This window comes from Ornithodoros turicata, chromosome 6, assembly GCF_037126465.1.
Source record: "Ornithodoros turicata isolate Travis chromosome 6, ASM3712646v1, whole genome shotgun sequence".
In the NCBI taxonomy this organism is placed as follows: Eukaryota; Metazoa; Arthropoda; class Arachnida; order Ixodida; family Argasidae; genus Ornithodoros; species Ornithodoros turicata.
Genome location: NC_088206.1, coordinates 6,279,919 through 6,294,298, shown reverse-complemented (window position 1 = coordinate 6,294,298; position 14,380 = coordinate 6,279,919). Strand labels below are relative to the sequence as shown.

The window sequence follows — 14,380 nt, the reverse complement described above, 5'->3', positions numbered from 1 at the left end:
TTCGCACAAAGTTTCCCTCATTAAGTCCCGCAAAGGATGAAAGGGAACGAAAGGGTACGGAAAGGAAAAATACTCTCAAATTTTAAAATCGCTAAAATCCCCCAGTGCCGGGGAGATAAAGGACGACACAACACACAACACTAACTGACGAACCGAGAAATTTTGTTACCGAACCGCCTAGTTTTCAACCCTTTTTGAAATATACTCTCAAGCCGCCCATACCGACTTTTTTTCCCCCTTTTCCTACGAAATAAATGACTGGGAAACCGAAAAGGGACGAAAGGGAATGAAATTCTCACAATGTACAAAGCCCGCAAAAGGACTAAAAACACAAACTCCTCTTCTGAGAATGTTGAACGAGAACAGCAAAATTATTTCTCTCGTTAATCTCAAATATTCGCACAGCCTCGCGTGACCACTAATGAGTTCATCCGTGATTCGATCGATTGACCCTATAAGCACCAAGAATATTCGACATTAATCACGTCCTAGCGCTTGAGATGCTCTCATTTACGACGTCTTCTCCTCTCCATCGAAACTATCTTCAAACTCATTCAGTGCAATCGAACGAACCTCTTAACAAGCATCGCTGCCATCCGAGCAAATGACCGCTACTTCATCGATGATTAATCAAAACCATTCCGAACTTGCTCCCATAGGCAATCGCAAAGATCATTCCTCATTCCTCCGATAATCAGCGTTCGTCTCGGTGTATGGACATTCTACATAAATACTTATGGGGACGTATAACATCGTTGTGTATTGGTCATATGATTGCGAGGGAAGAACGTAATAATTTCTTCTTTCTTTTGTCTTGGATTATTCAATATAAATTTTATTGGATATTATCGGATTACGCAGGTGTAAATTTAGTCATTTTTTGGGATTAGATACATGCCAGGACGATTAGCCCCTTTAGACTGGGCTAAACGCACGGACGTTTATGCGAAGTACTGGGTAGTAAATTGCAGGTTGTTGGGAGGAAAAAATAAAAATAAAGGGGAAGCAATTGCAATCTAGGGAACCAGAGGCTGTAATTCTTCCCCACTCCCTTCTTTTTTTTTTTTAGAGTGCAAGTATCAGAAGCAGGTGACAAACAAATTGCAACCAATAATGCAATTATATGCGAGACCGTCCTACATGTACGGTCCCGCACTGTAGGAACAGGCTTGCAGGTAACACAATTGTCATAAAATCAAAGCTGACTTTTGTATCCCTCCTTCCAAAACCAGAGGTGGCAGCGGTTACTTGGCGAAGATGATAAACCGAAAAGTCCTGTTTTTTGCACCATCGCAACTTACCTTTTCTTTCGAATGCACCTACTTCACACACAAGGGCGCACACACGTTTGAGTTACCGCCGAAAATGTTACTTAGCACAACAGCAGCTAATGATGTGTCCAAAATTAACACAGACCGTTTAGTCTTCATTTGTCACATCTGTGCAGTCGTTCAACTTTGCTCCGAGCGTACAAAGAGCAGCTGAGGTCGTTGCTGGCAACCCTGGGGAAAAGTTGGGAGGGTAACCGACTGTTGTTGTGGCCTGCGGCGGCGCTGGAGTCCGGCTTCAGTCCGTAGGAGGAAGACAACCACTGCCCTCTTGCGGAAGTCCGACATCCGTAGCAGACAACACTCCGCCACCTGGTACTCGCAACGAGAAGGCGGGAAGTTTGATTTCCGAATAGGGAAAATCGGGAGGAAGAAAAAGGGAAGAAAAGTGTTTAAGGTGTAGAAGAAAGCTGAGTGGCGTTTTTCTTTTATTTTTCTTCTTTGTTGCCTGATCAGGTGCCAGCGTGGTCAGAGAAGTAAGGATTCTGCGATATAAAGGCCACAAAGCCACAGGTGAAAGCAAATCTGCATGCGTACGTATCTGAATGTGTTCCCGTATACGTTTGAATCAAGACGTTTAACAGCTTGAACAGCCTTCTGTTTGTGAACATGCGCATCGTTCTTTGTGACTCAAGGGCTTCAAACATGTAATCATATAGGATCAACTAAGTGTCTGAACGTACTTATTTTTTTATACCTTTAAATGTACTCATCCACTTGTCAACTTACCTGAACGGATTCAGGATTACGCGCACAGAAAATGGAGTTGAACGTCCAAAAAAAAAAAAAAAAAAAGGTCAAGAGGTTGACCGGAGGATGACGTTGTACAACTGTTAGGTATCTGGCCCACCAGCAAGGGGCATGCAGCTTTGACTGCACTTGTGAATTTTATTGCGCAGTGTTCTTTGGAATCTCTTCAGAAATTCGTCCAGTCGAACGCTCCACTGTCGTCCTGAGTGACTGACGCAAGCCAAACAGACTTTTCTTCAACAGGCAAACGTTGTTTTTATTTCCTTCGGAGAACATGGCAGGCTGTTCCATGTAGACGGTTTCCTCTAACGACCCATGAAGATAGGCCGTCTATCTGATGAATTGATCCACTTTATTTTTATCACCGGTGAAAACGTCTCTGTAAAGTCGATTCGTTCTACTTGGCGAGTAATCGCACGCAACATGCTTTGTACGTTTCCAGCTGACCATTTTGCTTCTATTTCTTCCGGAACGCCCATTTGATTTTTTGCAACTCCACAGTCACTTATCCTCGTAACTATTTCCCACGTCCCATTGTTGCTTAGATTTGCTAACCCCTCTTGGATGGCTTCTGTCCCCTTATCCTTATCAGGCATGGCCAGTGCCACTTCTACCGTGATTGTATTAGGTTTCGTGCAGTGTCGGTGTGTGAGCCTATGCTGTGATTGTTGCCACTGCAGGGTATATGTTTAGCCTTGCGTATGTCGTTGATACTGCGCACATGTTGTCATTGCGTTGTATATAATAATATGATATATGTATATATAATAACATATATTGCCGCAAGGCCCTTGGAGCACCACAATAAATAAGTATAATTGTGTCCCCGCGACTACTTTTTGGTGGTGCAGTATAGCTGAGCGCGTGCGTTTGCGTATGGGCTTGCGTAAGTGACGTCGATGTTAATTTTTTCTTTTGTAATTGCAGAATTGGTCGTATTCAATCTCTCTATATCTTTTTTATTTATTTATTTATTTATTTATGGGAATACCTCAAATGCACGCGAGGGGCGTTACATGAGGGGGGTGTGAACTAATAATACAACAAGCACTATCACATAATGAATATATTAATATAACTAGTACGCGCGGTTACATATGTGAAGTAACACACAAACAAAATAATACAAGTAAATGAGACACACTTTATAATTCAAAAAAAGAACACAACTGTCTGCGAAATGCAGAAACATCAGAGATGGTGGCAATGGATTGGGGAAGGTCATTCCAAATGTCAATAGCATGTGGAAAGAAGGAATTGAGAAACTGGGATGAACGACAATGGATATGATAATGACTTTTAAATTTTATTTTCGACTTATCAACTTATCCTTTAACGTGGACGCGTTTCATTTCTTGGCAGTAAAGTAGTTACCAAGGTGGTGAAAGTGGCACTGCAATAAGATTGTCGCTAGTGATCGGCGTGATGAGGTCAACCTCTCGTTTGCAAAACAAAAGAGAGAGAAAACTGTTTTAGTCGCTCAGCTTGGATTCAGCTGCCCGACTGACTATACAGTGGTGGGCTTATCGGGGGTCAGAGTATCGCCCAATTTAATAAATGTATTATTAATTATTGTTAATTATTAAATATTAATTAAATAACGCTTATCCAGTCACTAGAGTCACTAAATAACCCCAGCTTATTTAGTGACTCCAGGCGGCACTTTGCGCGTCCCAGAACGACGATTTTCGAACATTTGGTTTTAAATGCGTTACGATTGGAGTCCTCGCTATGAAAGAATGGCGGCGTGATCTGTCTGTAGCCACGGCGCGCACGCGCGGTGAGTGCAGAGGAAAAGAAGGAGAGGGCGCATGGAGAGCGCGACGCGGCGCGTCCGCAGTGCAGCCGTGGTGGTGGACAGGTTCACAAGTGTGCGCGTGGGCGCGCCATGGGTTATGAAAGCTGTGCGGAGGAGCGGCGGCGGCGAAAGAAGGCTGAGGCAGCGAGACAGCGCCGCCAAGCTGAATCGGAGGAATCCCGAAAGGCTCATTTGGCTGTCGGCAGGATGCAGTACGTGTAATTTGTGCACCGGAATTCAAGAAGAGTACTTTGAGACGTACCCCCATGTTACCCCGTTTGTTTTGTCTTTTTCGCCATTAAACATATCCCCCCATGTTAGTTCATAACAAAGCTATCTGAAAACTAGATGAGTTCCTGAAGATGTTACAAAAAAACAAAGCTAAGTTAAAAAATACCAAAAATAAGAAGAACAGTCTCTGTTCGAAATATCGGCGGCACTGAGGCAGTTGAGGCACTTCCCTTCACTTTTCCCCTTACCCGGGCTCGCTGGATTTGCTATCCTTCTACAAAAATAACTTAGTTGCAGTAACGTGTTACCACCCTTCCACCATCACCGCCACCACCACCACCACCACCCCAACACTGATTATATCTATCTCTCCTTCAAACCACAAAGTCTGCGTGTTTTGCGGAGTGGAAGAACAGAAGGAAGGGAGACGAAGAAATGGCAGAAAAGTAAAACGTCGCAGCTGTATACATCTATTTGGCCACACACAAAGCTACACATTTTCCAGGTTTCTTCATCAAGTCGCCTAATCGTATTCTCCCAAGCTGGCAGGAGACAATCTCTTTTTACTCTTACTCACAAAGTACAAAAGCTTTCGAGGACCTCATTTTACACATTTTGTCTAAAATTCCTTTTCTGCGGAACCTACCGTCTCTCATACCAGCTCGCGGGATTAATAAAACAAAAAGTCTCCAAGTGCAACAAGCTCCAACTTCCAGAAACACCTATCTTAGTTACGTTCCAAACTACTGAGCAACCATCCATGAAAACGAATTACATTATTTCGCCTACGGAAATTTCCCTGGCGCTCTCCGAGTTACTTACGAAAGTTAACCTCGTTTTTCAGGATGCCCGTCGGATGTATGTCCCAGAGGCACCAGCCCGCCTCAGTTTCACAGGAATGACATTAAATTGGTTTAAAGGACGAAAGAACTCCTTTCCAAGTTTCCACTTTGATTGGTTCTGCCCCGTCCTTTTGTGAGCCATCGCCCGAGGGAGAAAATCTTATTTCTCTATAGGTGTTTATGCGTACTATGCACACTATACGTATGCATTGCGAGAGGGTCTAGTTGGCTAGGTGTTTGATCGTACTGTGTGAGTGCTGCGAGAGAAGACAAATGAAAAAAAAACTGCGAGTCGCAGAGTTTGCCTAAATGGTCTGCCATCCCTCCCTTGGCGGTATTCATTTGCCCTATACTACAGTTTTCATGCGCAGTGGTATGTGGGTAAAGCAATGCGACTTCCCTTCCCGACAGAGACCTCGTGAGAATAGTCTCTGAATTCGTGATGAAAGTGATGAAACTTTCATCTTTCATCGTTAATTTCTTAGGCAACTTGAGGCCTTGTATGTGATTGTCCCTTCTATGTTGTTCCAGCCTTAGAACGTCAGTTCTCTCATGTTCTGAATTAGTGATTGCGAGCGAGGGTTTCTGTTTTTTTTCTTTTTTTTCTGTTTTCTTTTTCCGTTTCTCTTTCTAACTGACCTTGCGTAATTCGGACATTTCCGAAATACTTTCCGAATAAACATGTACACCCTCATTCGTCTAAAAAAAAAAAAAATGCTAGTCACCCAATGGTCATCTGGCTCGCGTGGCTCGGTGGTTAGCGTTCTTGGCATGTCACGTCGAGACTGGGAGGTACCCGGGTTCGAATCCCGGTGCCGGCTGTGCTGTCTGGAGATTTTCCTGGGTTTTCCTCAGACGCTTTCAGACATATGTCTGCACAGTTCCTTTTTAGAAGTCGGCCCAGGACGCACATTCCCCCTGGGCGTCAGTCGGGACGTTGCCCACCTCTGTGAGGCCGACAACGGCAAGCCCCTTCACAAGCACCACGCCGGCGAATTCTGTGGACCGTTGTTTGGATAGACCTATGTTGATTTCTAGGGATGATACGAGTTAGTTCTCGATCGATGTGGGATAGGTAGTCTGAGGTTTCTTTTCCACTGGTGTACCGATCATTGTGCTGTCCTTTGTCGGATATATGATTTGGCGTCAGCTTTTGTGAAAGGAATTCCACTGAGGGTTCTCTTGGCGAGCGCTCCCCTGGCTGTTTCGTCCGTAGCCTCGTTCCCTTGGATTCCACAGTGGGAAGGAACCCACTGAAAGGCTACGCTGTGTCCTGCTTGGTTGACGTCGGTGACAGTAGTAAGGATCCATAACTTAAAAAAACCCGAGACTAGGGGACAAAAAACGACGAACACAGGCAAGGTCTCTCAAGGTCACAAGGTCATTGAGACCTTGTCTGTGTTTGTCGTTTTTTGTCCTCTAGTCTCGGGTTTTTAAGTTATGGATCTATACCACCAGCTCGCTTGCTACCTCTCTATCCTCTAGTAGTAACGATTTTGTATACGAGGTGCGTGTCACTCCCTAGACTGATCACGTGGAGGGAGGACAAGGAGTCGCTGCAGATGATCCATTCTTTTGGTGTAGATTTTCTGATATGGGGCACAGGGCTTTGAAGATCCCATGCAATACGACAAAGACAGCCGAAATGTTATAACAACTGACAGAAGACTGTTAAATGAGATATATGAAAACAACGTAAACAGCAAGAATTGGCCGAGGCCGGCCACAACTAGGAACGACAGAAGACTCAGGGGGCTTAATCGCTTGCACGCGTTACGAGCTAACGAGGGGAGGGGCACTCGTCGAGAAGAGCACGTGATGAAACACGTGCACTGCGCTCTTCACGCGATACGTGGAGGGCGTGGGATACATCACGCGCAATGTGTCACGTGCCTATCTTTTTGAATTTCCCGCCACTCGTTAGCTCGTAATGACCGTAACGACGATGAAGCGATTAAGTCCCATGTTCCATTGCTGGCGTCAGCACCTCTTTTTCCTGAGTTGGGAATTCGTTAATTTCTGGGCGTTTGAGGCTCACGTGTCTGTGTCGTCCCTAATTGTGGTCTGCCTCGGCGAGTCCTTGTTGCTTACTGTGAATCTGTGAATTCGAGACATATAAACTTATTTTTGCAATATTTGATGTTATTTGTATTTAGCGCCCACGGACCTATCCCTGAAAAATAGCCTACGTTCGCAAGGCGTCCCTGCGTACGCTACCACTGCGCATGCGCAATGGGGGCAACACTATAGCGTACGTTAAGCGATGACCTACAATCCACTAAGAAAGAGGAGCACATTTGGGATAAATTATTACAGCTTCTATAGTTCCTCAGATTGCAATACGTTATACGACAGGTTGTCTCTGCGCACGGGAAAGGGTGAAGTTTGAATAAACCACGCGACGAACTCTCTGTCCACTCACAAGGCAGCAATAAGGAGGTATTCGGAAATCCGCATTGGTCCACAGCAGAAACCACGGCTCGACCTTGAAAATGTTACCCCTTCATTCGGGAGAGGAACCAATCAGGTCGCTCTACTGGCGATAGGGGAGAGAGGGAAACTGTGGAGCTGCCCAGACAGCTGACCTGCTTCCATATCATATTACAGTACTGCTCTCCAATTTGGTCCCATGGCCCTGAAATTTGCTCCTCAGCACCGCAATAGTCTTCTTCGCATCTTCTTCTTCAATCTTCAATCTTCGCATAGAGTTCAGTACATTTGATCCCGAAAGGGACTGATGTTGCGGTACCGGTGCGTGGTCGTTGTAGCCAGCAGTCAGCACGTCTTACCGTCCAGCTAAAGCAAAGAAAAGACGCTCCCGCACTGGATCTCGTGATGGCCAGGAATGTTCTCACGCTCTGCCTGGCACTAAAACTTTATTCTCCCGTGTGTAAATTGAAAACAAAGAAGTTGCAGTAACTATAGCTGCAACTATTAAAGAAAAGGATGTTTGCCGCCAGTGCCAAGGCGCTGGCACGCATTCACTTTTTTTGCGTGAATTATTTGTTGAACATGTCATCTTGTCTTCGTGCCGCGCTTGCTGTCGAGCTAAACTTCCGTTGTGTCTTCCGCCTGTCGTCACATGAGACAGTTCCTTGTGTGGACAAGATGCAGCTGCGTACTAAGCTATGACCGAGAAGTACACCTCCTCCTTATTTATCGATTTTTCTCTTCCACAGCATCCAGCTTCATGAGTGGCCGACAGGTAGTGCTCAAGCATCGCTGGCGGCATGGTACGGTCGTCTCATCGAGAAACTTTAATCGACGGTCACTGTTAACAGACACAGATGTTCTTGAGACTCATGATGGGATGAATTGGTTTCCGGGTGTGAAATCTTTAATTCAACTTGGTACAAACGTGACAAACCCGCTAAAAAATGGCACGCGGGATAAAAGAAAAAAAAGGTGTATGTGACAGACAAGTAATGATGATGATAATGACAGAATAAATAGGTAGATGAGTCGCGGAAGCGTCGGGCTGGCTCTCCCGGTGTACCTAGTCGATAACATCTACGAGATCTACGAGAACTATGATTATGCCTGTTGCCTATGATTATCATTGGATGACTATTATGATGCGATCTACGAGATCTATGAGAACACCAAAAGCTGAAGAGTGAAAAAAGAATGAAGGCGGGGTTGAAGGAGAGAGAAGCTCCACGGATGACAATCGGTTCATTAGAATCTTTTAATGCTTCACCGTGGGTTTGTTTTTTTGGAGGTGGGAGTTTGTAGTGCCTCAAAATGAGATGAAAGGCGAGGTATATCGGCTGATCCTGGACGAAACGGAAGTGTCACGCTGCAAACTTCGTTCCAGTCGTGTACTGTATACCGCTTTTTTTTCCCCTTGGCATTATCCGGCATAAAGAAATTGACCATTCGCACGTATCCATTTCTACAGAGGTACACATTGTTTTTTTTCACGTTTTACACTTTCTTTTTTTTCCTCAATAATTTTTAAATATCATAGATGATTTTAACAATCTTTAAAAGCTCTGGAACGCATTTAAGATACTTTCTGCGCCGAACTAAACAACACTCAAAAACAGTAGAGATCGAAGCTTTCTACATGTATTTACGGTACTATTGCTTTCGCGTGGCGGACGCTGTTCCACTTGTTGTGACCTCACCACCTTTTTTTCCTTCTCTCTTTAATTGTGAACTGTTGAGAAGTGTCAAAACATTTTTTTTCTTCTAATGTAGTCCTGGTCACCTCCTCCTCCTTTTCTGAACCCGCGCGCTCTTTGTAATTGTATATATACATTCAATTCCTTTTTGTGATCAATTTCGTGTTTGTTTTCCTTTTTGTTTGTCTTTCTTTTTTTCCCTTTCTTTCCTGGGAATACCAAGTCGCCGTAGCGCAGGTTAATCTTTCCCTCCTATTTTTTTTTATATAATAAACATATCCCCTTTTGTACAAAGCGTGGCTCACCAGGCGAAAGCTAGTACCGCAAATATTTTCCGCAAAATTTTTCTATTACCGCAAAATTTACCGCAAAAAATTTCTATACTGGAACTGGAGAAGGTAAATGACTGGGGGATGGCGGCCGTGTGGCACACTGGTCTGAGATTTTTCGGCAGTGAGGCTTTGTGATATTTTGAACATTTCGTAGACGGGTGAAATAAATATTCTATGCAGTACCGCAAATAAATGGAGAAAGCTTCAATGTCTGCCGTTTTTTTTAGTGTTGCTTTATCTTCGACGACCTGACTTTGTCCCTGACGAGGTGCCTCATTGCCACTGCATCTACTTCCGAACTCTGTATAACATATTCTCTAGCCGAAGGGAAATCCGTGGATACCAGACTTCTTTCTTTCTTTACTCTGATGCCTCTGGCTATGTATTACGTATGCTCATTGGGTGCTGTAATTTCTGTCGTCTGCTGAATACGGTTCTGTCACCCGGCGCCTCGGGAATCTCGCTACTTTTCCCCCGTTGATCTGCTTTGTACAGGAAATTGCTGAAACACACACATGGGTGGGAACCCGCGGCGTTATTCTGTGTTTCTTACCGAGCCTTCACAGTAACAGACCAACATACTAATTAGTTGATCTCATTCGCTTTCTCGTTGCGAGTTACATTGGCTTAACATTCTTTCGCCGCCGCGCATTGCCATTACAGACAGAAGACGCATTCACCGAAAAAAAAAGCGCGCGGCAATTCTGGTGACCGAGACTCGTGTAATTAACAGTTTGTTTTTGTTGTTCTGCGCGTCCCGGGGGACTTGAACGTTCCAACGGATTGTAATGGAACCCTTCGGTGTCGTGTCCTTTTGTTTTCAAACCAAAGGACGAGACACACATGTACACACAAAATTCACAACACGTCGCACAGTTTCGCGTTATACGACTTGTCGCATGCTGCATTCGCAGACGCTTCGACGGCGATATCCCTGAGACATGTCGCTCTAAACCGCCGTGCTGCTACAAGGGCCTTGCCAGAGCTACGTTCATTTACGCTTTATTTAATATATCGAAATTTGCTCGTATAATGCAGGGTTTGCCCAAATAAAGTTCTGGATATAACGAATAAGATAAAGTTCGGGATATAACGAATACAGTTCTGTTTTTGTAATGAAGATAAAAGCGGATAAACCGTGCATTTGGAGGCTGAGCCATACATTGAGAAACGTATTATGTGCTAAAATTTTATATGGTTATCGCAACTTGGTTCAGTTCTTTGTGGAAAAAGCGTCAAAGGACGAACAAACAAACAAAAAACGGCTGCCCTGGTAACATTTCCAATGGCCGATAGCGCCTGCTATGGGCAGGTGTATGCGACGATATTTAATTTGCAGTTCATTAACAATTTCGAAGCATAATATGCAGTTTTCCTGCACTACTCTGAGTAAATATGACTTCCAGAGTTAATTGCGAAGCCCCGAAGATTCCCATCGGCTAAAGGAAGCTGGAGTAGGGTATTGACGGTGTATAGGAACGAACGGTTTTTAATTTCTCATAATTTACTGGAACAACTCTGGGAGCTGAAAATTTTTGACACCGTTATTTTACCACTCCATACGTCATTGACAAAGTTTCCCGCGTCTGCCGTACCAGCGGTATTCTTTACGAAGCGGACGAAATACGGGACTTCAGTGTTAGTAGACCGTTGACAACGTCACCGGGAAGCTACCGTGCCTACCGGAACCAACAACAGCGTTCCTGACTCACAATCTAATCCCTTGATTGGGTGCGGTAGACACGGTACTCCGGGAGCCACGTTATCACGATCTTATCAGGCAATCGTAGTCTATTTGATATTACATTGTGTGTGTGTGTGCGGGGGGGGGCGTATTTAATTTGTTAATTGTTTGAGTATTGTTTGTGTATGGCTACACTGTTGTTCACCCTCCGTTATGTAATACCCGCTCAGCGAGTCCTTAACGTATGGACAATCAATCAATCAAATAATTACATAAATCAATAACGGTACCAGCAAAGAGAAAAAAAAAACATTGCGTGGCTGAGTGGTTAGCGTGCTGGTCATGTCACGTCGTGACTGGGAGGTACCCGAGTTCGAATCCTGCTGCCGGTTGTGTCTGTCTGGGGTTTTTCTTGGGCTTCTCTTGGGTTTTCCTGAGTCGGCATATATCGGCAGTTTCCTTAGAAGTCGGCCCAGGACGCACTTGCAAAGAAGCGCGCGCGGAAGGTGCGGCAAGAGGAGGAGGTGTTCCCGCCTCTTGTTTTATCTTTCTGTCCCCCTCTTTGACCTTCATGCTGGCGACGACCGTCTAATTACAAAGAAAGCAAAACAAATGAAGGCGGGGACACTTCCTCCTCTAGCCGCTCATTTAGCGCGCGCTTTTTCGCGACAATAAAGCAGGCGGGGCTACAGCAGTACTTCTACTTTTTTTTTCTCGACTATTTCTGTCGCTCGTATACTGTGCATAGTTCTTGTTGAGTCTGCGGTTATCCCTGGAGGCCTTCATATTTCTGAGAGAGAAAAAAAAAAGTGAGGTTGGCTTGGCAATTTTCAAAGTTGAAAAAAAAAATTCCCTCAGTTAAAAATTGTCCAAAGCCTTCCGAAATGGCGACAAAAGATTCCAGAAGGTAACTGCCTAAAGTCCCACAATCCTACGGCTAGCACGTCGCCACTTCGAATTTCTTGTCACTTTAGGTGAAACACTCTGTATAATACGCTCAGCGGCAATCGCCATTTAGTATGATATCGTTCTCTTTCGCGATTTGTTGATTTGATTTGATTTTAAAAGAAAAAAAAAATGGGAGGCGTACGCCGTTTTGTAGGGGAAGGAGGGTAATGTCGAAATAGGCATGCCGTTGTTGGTCACAGCGGGCATATATCGACAAAGTCACTCATGATGGCGATCGCCGGTGTGATGTGATGTTGAATGATGGGTGATGACGTGGTGTGATGTTGGATGACGGGTGATGACGTGGTGTGATGTTGGATGATCTGTAATGACGTGATGTTGAGTTTCATGTTAAGTGATGGGCCATGATGTGATGTTAAGTGATGGGCCATGACGTGATGTGACCTTGAGTGTTGCGTAATGATGTGATGTGATTTGGTTCTGCATTAGTTGCCATACATAGACGTAACACTCCGCTCTCTGCTCTAATCACAAGCGACAACTGTATCATTCGGCGCAGCGGCTGGCGCAGAGCGTGCTATGCGGTGAAGTTCTGTCGTTACAACGTACCCACGTTGTGTGTTCGGGCACTCCAAGGATACGCTCCTTCCCCACTAGGGTTCGGAATCCGGAGCCGTTTTTACAATCCCGGGATTTCGAGATTACCGTATTTTCCGGTGTATAACGCGCACTCCTGTATAACGCGCACCCCTAAAAACGGGCCGAATTTGAAAAATGTTCGATGCACAACGCGCACCGGTGCATAACGCGCACCGCAGTGGTGCTATACAAGCTTCTGTACTGCCACCAGTATACACAATAAACCAAAGCGGTGTATATACGTATGCATATGCTATACAGTCAAACTCCTTTACAACGAAACTCAGGGGACAGCAAAAAAAAAAAAAAAAAAAATTGCAGTATAGGTATTTTCGTTAAAAAGGATGTCCATTATTGGACCTATAGGGCTCCAGCGGGACCGCAAAAAAATTTGTTGTAGTGGTATTTTCGTTAAAAAGGTGTTCGCTATAAAGGAGTTATAGCGAACTGCCATAGTATACTTCAGTGCCCTCTCTGCTTTCGGTTTCGCGTCCCTTCTCAATCCCGCCATTCTTCTGAAATGAATGCAAGATTATTGACCGTTTATGAAGTCCAGTGTCCTTTCGCCGGATCTGTCAACTGACCCTAAGAGATACGGGAGAAAAAAACCACAGCACAACCTGGAAGTGGCTAGAATTTGTACGTCACTGACCTGAAAGGAACTCTGCAGGAAAATATTTCCGTGTATAACGCGCACCGTTAGATAACGCGCAGAACCTCTTCAGAGCACTTTTTTTTATTGTATAACGCGTGCGTTATACACCGGAAAATACGGTACTGAAATGTGATTTCCGAGATGCCGGGACCGGATCGGGATTTTTTTGCGACTGTCCTCAGAATGTTGTAATGAACCTGGACATCCGTGCTATATCACAAATTGCGGTGCAGTGCGCGTTTCCTGTCGTCCCCACGGAACGTCGTAGTGGAAGAGAACGCAAGAAGAGAAAAAAAGAAAGAAGGAGAAGGAAAAAAAAAACTGCTTACGTGGCAAAGGTTTTGCCTCGCACCGTGTCGGAATATTGGCTTCGCGTTGGAAACTTGGAACGCGTCTCTTCTTGCAGTCTGCTACGAATTATCTTGAGCCTGCGCCGCATGATATTTCCCGCGGTTAGCAGTGCACGAGACGACATGAAGTTCAGCACTCGTATTTATATGGCAGCTAAAATCAATTACCTTTTTCGCATCTTCCGGTGCGGTATTCAGGGGAATGTCAATACATGCTTATATGAATACACGGAATGGTGCGATTTGCTTTTCTTTCCTTTTCCGCAGATCCACGGTAATTGTCGTGTTCTGCCTGGAGCAGCGCAGTCTAATTTTGTGAAAAGCCTCTCTCCATTTCCTATTTTCATTTTCAAATATACGTATTTGGGAGGATCAAAAGAGCAAAAAATTAGAGATTCTGCAGAGAGAGAGATTCTGCAGTATTTTATTCTGTGTAGCCTTATATAGATCAGAAGTCTCCTTCTGATTTCCCAGATGTTTTAGTGCTGCTTGAGAGCTGTTCTAAGATATAACTTGCGTGGTTTACGTGAGTCAGCAGCTAACGTCTTCGTTTTGTGTCATGGATGACGAGGTTGAATTCTGTTTCGGATTGCAAATTGTGTTTTTCGTGGAAGGGCCACTTGAAACCGAGAGTCGGCAGACTCCGTTCTTCCTTTTGCACTCGGACCACCAAATGTCCGTTGTCAAGAAAGCCGAAATGTATACTATCCCGAAACCCCGGTATTTCGGGACATG

At 44.7% G+C, this 14,380-nt stretch overlaps 2 protein-coding genes across 3 annotated transcripts in view; one reads left to right on the top strand and one right to left on the bottom strand.

The window, feature by feature from the left end:
* The window catches only part of LOC135398950 (glycine receptor subunit alpha-2-like), a 154,590-nt gene extending 153,058 nt beyond the window's left edge, over positions 1–1,532 (bottom strand). Inside the window, exon 1 of the mRNA XM_064630534.1 lies at positions 1,302–1,532. The gene's annotated coding sequence lies outside the window, so the exon portion shown is untranslated. The remainder of the gene's footprint in view (positions 1–1,301) is intronic.
* The window catches only part of LOC135398948 (glycine receptor subunit alpha-4-like), a 373,762-nt gene that overhangs the window by 144,236 nt on the left and 215,146 nt on the right, over positions 1–14,380 (top strand). The window lies entirely within an intron of this gene.